We start from the raw sequence: 7,500 nt of genomic DNA on the forward strand, positions 1-7,500 counted from the left end.
GCATTAAGGGGGGGAGAGAGAGAGACATGGAGATTTTCTCAGCCTCTCATTCTTTTTTTTTTTTTTTTTTTAATTGAACATAAATAGTACACGCAAATGTACAAATAAACATGGCAAGGTAGAACTGAATGTCAATGAAACAACCAGGCATGAAGAAGAAAAGGACATAAGGACATTCGTTCTGTATGTATTCAGAAGTTAATAGTGTTACAGGTTTGTGAGAAATTTACAGTGCTAGACAAAAAACGAAATTAAAAGGAAATAATTAGATAAATAGATAGACAAATGAAATTAAAACCAAAAAAAAAAAATGCAAGGGGAATACGACATGTAATTAAGTTGGCGATTCACAAGGAATCTCAGACATCAAACTGTATATTTTTTGTTGTTTATATATAAACATATATAAACAAACATATATTGTTTGTTGTTTATTTTTGGGATATATTGAGGAATATTTAATGGAAAGGAGTCACAATCGCTTTTTGACAATGTCGAAGTGTATAGGTGGCTATAGAATTTAAAGTTTTCATTGGAAATGATAGCCTCATCTGTAATTTCCTTGTTGTTAAGACGGGCTTCCGCTTTGCTCCGCTCCTCCTCTCCTCCGCTCTTCCGCTCCGGGCCCTGGAACTCCCGATCCGCGGGACTTCGGTGAATTCCGGGCCAGTTTTTTGCTCTTCTGCTCTCCTCCCCTCCTCCGCTTCTTCGCTCCCCCGCTTTGGACCCTGGAACTCTTGAACAGGGCCGGGCTTCTGCCCTCCGCCTCTCCACTGCTCATCCGCTCCAGGCCCTGGCACTCCCTGTGATCCAGTCATTCGCATGTGCGTGCCCGGAGGTCCGGGAGCTCCACTCAAACGTCCGGGGGGGGTAAGGGTAAGGGGTCCTGTCCCCCCCCCTCGCCGCCTCTGAGAAGAGAAACATCTCCTCCACTCCTCCGCTCCTCCGCTGCGGAACCAGGTATTACCGATCCGCCGGACTCAGGCGAATTGCAGAAAGGGGTTTTGCCGTCCTCCGCTCCTCCGCTCCTCCGTTTCGGGCCCTGGAACTCCCGAACCGCTGGACACAAGCGAATCACGGTCCGGGCTTCTGCTCTCCTCCGCTCCTCACCTCATCCGCTCCAGGCCCTGGTACTCCGTGTCCGCGGGAACCCCCCCCAACCCACAAAAACAAACTCTCACACACACACAAACACACGCACACACACACACACACACACACACACACATACACACGCATACACACACACAAACACACAAACACACACAGACACACCTGAACTCATCATAGCTGTGCTAATAGCATTGGCCGAAACGTTTCCACAACCAAACCAACATTAGCTCATCCACTCATTCACATATGTGTGTGCCCGGAGGTCCGGGAGCTCCAGTCATAAGTCCGGGTGATCTATGTCCGGAGAAGGCTCACATTAGCCGCTCTAAGGGGTCCTGCTGCCCCCCAGCTTCCCGGCCTTTGAGAAGAGACACATAACTCCGCTCTTCCGCTTCTCCGCTATGGGCCCTGGTACTCCCGATCCTCCGAACTCAGGTGAATTGCGTGACGTGCTTCTGCTCTCCTATAAGCCCCTACACACTTCGAACACGGCTGTTATCACCCTGTTACTGCATTTCAATGACACCCATTTGCTTTCGATCTCAGTGTCTGCCACCGTACGGAAAAGCGGGGGGGTGGGGGGTGGGGGGGCATAAGCGCATTCGTGCTGTAAGTAATCAGAAGTTAATAGTGTTAACGGTTTGCGAGAAATTTTTAATGCTAGACAAAAAAAGAAAATTAAAAGGATATAATTAAATAAATAGATAGAAAAATAAAATTAAAAACGAAAAAAAAAAAATTGTGAGGGGAATATAACATGTAATTAAGTTGGCGTTTCACAGGGAATCTCAGACATCAAACTGTTTTTAATTGAACATAAATAGTACACCCAAATATACAAATGTACAAATAAACATAGCAAGTTAGAACTGAATGTCAATGAAACAACCAGGCATGAGGAAGCAACGGACATGAGGACATTTGTTCTGTATGTAATGAGAAGTTAATAGTGTTACAGGTTTGTGAGAAATTTACAGTGCTAGACAAAAAACGAAATTAAAAGGAAATAATTAGATAAATAGATAGACAAATGAAATTAAAACCAAAAAAAAAAAATGCAAGGGGAATACGACATGTAATTAAGTTGGCGATTCACAAGGAATCTCAGACATCAAACTGTATATTTTTTGTTGTTTATATATAAACATATATAAACAAACATATATTGTTTGTTGTTTATTTTTGGGATATATTGAGGAATATTTAATGGAAAGGAGTCACAATCGCTTTTTGACAATGTCGAAGTGTATACGTGGCTATAGAATTTAAAGTTTTCATTAGAAATTATAGCCTCATCTGTAATTTCCTTGTTGTTAAGACGGGCTTCCGCTTTGCTCCGCTCCTCCTCTCCTCCGCTCCTCCGCTCTTCCGCTCCGGGCCCTGGAACTCCCGATCCGCGGGACTTCGGTGAATGCCGGGCCAGTTTTTTGCTCTTCTGCTCTCCTCCCCTCCTCCGCTTCTTCGCTCCCCCGCTTTGGACCCTGGAACTCTTGAACAGGGCCGGGCTTCTGCCCTCCGCCTCTCCTCTGCTCATCCGCTCCAGGCCCTGGCACTCCCTGTGATCCAGTCATTCGCATGTGCGTGCCCGGAGGTCCGGGAGCTCCACTCAAACGTCCGGGGGGGGTAAGGGTAAGGGGTCCTGTCCCCACCCCTCGCCGCCTCTGAGAAGAGAAACATCTCCTCCACTCCTCCGCTCCTCCGCTGCGGAACCAGGTATTACCGATCCGCCGGACTCAGGCGAATTGCAGAAAGGGGTTTTGCCGTCCTCCGCTCCTCCGCTCCTCCGTTTCGGGCCCTGGAACTCCCGAACCGCTGGACACAAGCGAATCACGGTCCGGGCTTCTGCTCTCCTCCGCTCCTCACCTCATCCGCTCCAGGCCCTGGTACTCCGTGTCCGCGGGAACCCCCCCCAACCCACAAAAACAAACTCTCACACACACACAAACACACGCACACACACAAACACACACACACACACACACACATACACACGCATACACACACACAAACACACAAACACACAGAGACACACCTGAACTCATCATAGCTGTGCTAATAGCATTGGCCGAAACGTTTCCACAACCAAACCAACATTAGCTCATCCACTCATTCACATATGTGTGTGCCCAGAGGTCCGGGAGCTCCAGTCATAAGTCCGGGTGATCTATGTCCGGAGAAGGCTCACATTAGCCGCTCTAAGGGGTCCTGCTGCCCCCCAGCTTCCCGGCCTTTGAGAAGAGACACATAACTCCGCTCTTCCGCTTCTCCGCTATGGGCCCTGGTACTCCCGATCCTCCGAACTCAGGTGAATTGCGTGACGTGCTTCTGCTCTCCTATAAGCCCCTACACATTTCGAACACGGCTGTTATCACCCTGTTACTGCATTTCAATGACACCCATTTGCTTTCGATCTCAGTGTCTGCCACCGTACGGAAAAGCGGGGGGTGGGGGGTGGGGGGGCATAAGCGCATTCGTGCTGTAAGTAATCAGAAGTTAATACTGTTAACGGTTTGCGAGAAATTTTTAATGCTAGACAAAAAAAAAAAATTAAAAGGATATAATTAAATAAATAGATAGAAAAATAAAATTAAAAACGAAAAAAAAAAAATTGTGAGGGGAATATAACATGTAATTAAGTTGGCGGTTCACAGGGAATCTCAGACATCAAACTGTTTTTAATTGAACATAAATAGTACACCCAAATATACAAATGTACAAATAAACATAGCAAGGTAGAACTGAATGTCAATGAAACAACCAGGCATGAGGAAGCAACGGACATGAGGACATTTGTTCTGTATGTAATGAGAAGTTAATAGTGTTACAGGTTTGTGAGAAATTTACAGTGCTAGACAAAAAACGAAATTAAAAGGAAATAATTAGATAAATAGATAGACAAATGAAATTAAAACCAAAAAAAAAAAATGCAAGGGGAATACGACATGTAATTAAGTTGGCGATTCACAAGGAATCTCAGACATCAAACTGTATATTTTTTGTTGTTTATATATAAACATATATAAACAATCATATATTGTTTGTTGTTTATTTTTGGGATATATTGAGGAATATTTAATGGAAAGGAGTCACAATCGCTTTTTGACAATGTCGAAGTGTATACGTGGCTATAGAATTTAAAGTTTTCATTAGAAATTATAGCCTCATCTGTAATTTCCTTGTTGTTAAGACGGGCTTAGCTTTGCTCCGCTCCTCCTCTCCTCCGCTCCTCCGCTCTTCCGCTCCGGGCCCTGGAACTCCCGATCCGCGGGACTTCGGTGAATTCCGGGCCAGTTTTTTGCTCTTCTGCTCTCCTCCCCTCCTCCGCTTCTTCGCTCCCCCGCTTTGGACCCTGGAACTCTTGAACAGGGCCGGGCTTCTGCCCTCCGCCTCTCCTCTGCTCATCCGCTCCAGGCCCTGGCACTCCCTGTGATCCAGTCATTCGCATGTGCGTGCCCGGAGGTCCGGGAGCTCCACTCAAACGTCCGGGGGGGATAAGGGTAAGGGGTCCTGCCCCCCCCCCCCTCGCCGCCTCTGAGAAGAGAAACATCTCCTCCACTCCTCCGCTCATCCGCTGCGGAACCAGGTACTACCGATCCGCCGGACTCAGGCGAATTGCAGAAAGGGGTTTTGCTGTCCTCCGCTCCTCCGCTCCTCCGCTCCTCCGCTCCTCCGCTCCTCCGCTCCTCCGTTTCGGGCCCTGGAACTCCCGAACCGCTGGACACAAGCGAATCACGGTCCGGGCTTCTGCTCTCCTCCGCTCCTCACCTCATCCGCTCCAGGCCCTGGTACTCCGTGTCCGCGGGAACCCCCCCCAACCCACAAAAACAAACTCTCACACACACACAAACACACGCACACACACACACACACACACACACACACACAAACACACAAACACACACAGACACACCTGAACTCATCATCGCTGTGCTGATAGCATTGGCCGAAACGTATCCACAACCAAACCAACATTAGCTCATCCACTCATTCACATATGTGTGTGCCCAGAGGTCCGGGAGCTCCAGTCATAACTCCGGGTGATCTCTGTCCGGAGTAGGCTCACCTTAGCCGGTCTAAGGGGTCCTGCTGCCCCCCAGCTTCCCCGCCTTTGAGAAGAGACACATAACTCCGCTCTTCCGCTTCTCCGCTATGGGCCCTGGTACTCCCGATCCTCCGAACTCAGGTGAATTGCGTGACGTGCTTCTGCTCTCCTATAAGCCCCTACACACTTCGAACACGGCTGTTATCACCCTGTTACTGCATTTCAATGACACCCATTTGCTTTCGATCTCAGTGTCTGCCTCCGTACGGAAAAAGCGGGATGGGTGGGGGGGCATAAGCGCATTCGTGGTGTAAGTAATCAGAAGTTAATAGTGTTAACGGTTTGCGAGAAATTTTTAATGCTAGACAAAAAAAGAAAATTAGAAGGATATAATTAAATAAATAGATAGAAAAATAAAATTAAAAACGAAAAAAAAAAATTGTGAGGGGAATATAACATGTAATTAAGTTGGCGGTTCACAAGGAATCTCAGACATCAAACTGTTTTTAATTGAACATAAATAGTACACCCAAATATACAAATGTACAAATAAACATAGCAAGGTAGAACTGAATGTCAATGAAACAACCAGGGATGAGGAAGCAACGGACATCAGGACATTTGTTCTGTATGTAATGAGAAGTTAATAGTGTTACAGGTTTGTGAGAAATTTACAGTGCGAGACAAAAAAAGAAATTAAAAGGAAGTAATTAAATCAATAGATAGACAAATAAGAAATTAAAACGAAAAAAAAAAAAAAAAATTGCAAGGGGAATGTAACATGTAATCAAGTTGTTTTTTTTTTTTTGTTTTTTTTTTTTTACCAAAAAAAAAAGGAACCTCGGACATGGGTAACTATATTTTTTAGTTTTTGGATTTTTCCATAAGTTTTAAGGATTTTTTTTTTTTTTTTTTTATATTTCAAAATCGTTTATGAAGACATTAAAATTTGGGGAGCATTTTTGCATTCTGTTCTTGTGAATGAAGAACTTGGCCAGGCCTAAAAGAACATTGACACAGAGTTCATCTGTTATGTTGCTTATAAGTAAACAGAATGTTATATCATCTTTTGAGAAGGAAACTGGTGACGATGGAATGAGAAGGAGAAAAAATATATGGTCAGTGGTTTCAATGTTGTCTTCACAAAATGTACAAATATTATCTTCAAAATTAAAGCGTACCCTCGATAATTCCTTAGATGGGTAGATGTCAGTCATAATTTTGAAGTGGGTCTCTTTTGCCTTGGGGGTATGGGTAGAGTCAGATACATGGTTCGCAGCGTGGCAATCGATTCCTCATCAAATTTATTTAAAATATCCTTTTTTTTTTTTTTGACGTCCAGGGAATAAGTTTCCTGTGAAACATTTCCTAATAAAGGAGTTGCCGCGCTTTCTGTCCACAATTGAGATTCCCTGGAGTGATAGTCGGGGTAACTGTGGTTGTACGGTTCGGTGCGTCATTATATTTTTGGTCAGGAATACAAATTGTCGAGGCAGTGCGTTTCGTAACTTTAGCAACTCTAATATGGGAGGCTTGAATCTGTGTGTAGTACAGAACTGCTCATTGTCCAGAGGACTGCCAGTGTCATCCATCAAGTCAATTATCGACCATATACCTTTCTCAAAGCATTCCTTGTAAAACAGAGGTTTGTTGCCATGCAGTACATATCGATTGTTCCAAACTATTATACTGTGTGGTGAGAAATTGTGTACGTATATCATTTTCCAGTATAATAATATTTGTTTATGGAACTCTGAACATTTGACAGGAATCTTGTTGATATCCAAGTCAGAGATAAGCAGAAGACTCAGGCCGCCGACTTTGTTGAATAAGTAGTTTGGAGTACAATACCAGAAAGAACGATGAGGTTTGATCCAGGATTTCAACCAGTTCACCTTCAATGTCCCATTCAAGCAGTCCGACTCTATCACTTTCAGCCCTCCTTCACTTGTTTCTTTCACCATATGTGATTTTTCTTAGATGGTGTGGTCTGTTCCTCCAGATAAAGTTGAAATTGATTTGGTTAACAGATTTTACGAGTTGATTTGGAGCAGCATTGGAATACGCTGGGTATATACATCTGGATAAACACATCCATTTTAGTCAAATATATCCGGCCTAATATTGATAAATCTCTCTGGAGCCATATATTAGAATTAAGCTTTACTTTGATTCAGTTTAGATTCAATGTTCCTGGATTGATTTAACGTTTGGTCCTTGGATAGGAAAATGCTCAAGTATTTTATTTCTGATTTCATGGAAACATCGCTGATTTCCTTTAGTGGCGAGTCATGCAGCGCAAGAAGTTTGCATTTCTTTAAGTTTAATGACAATCCTGAAGCCTT

The sequence above is a fragment of the Fistularia commersonii genome, unplaced genomic scaffold, assembly GCF_037954325.1.
Source record: "Fistularia commersonii isolate RoL2024-O1a breed Wild unplaced genomic scaffold, RoL_Fcom_v1.0 HiC_scaffold_39, whole genome shotgun sequence".
In the NCBI taxonomy this organism is placed as follows: domain Eukaryota; kingdom Metazoa; phylum Chordata; class Actinopteri; order Syngnathiformes; family Fistulariidae; genus Fistularia; species Fistularia commersonii.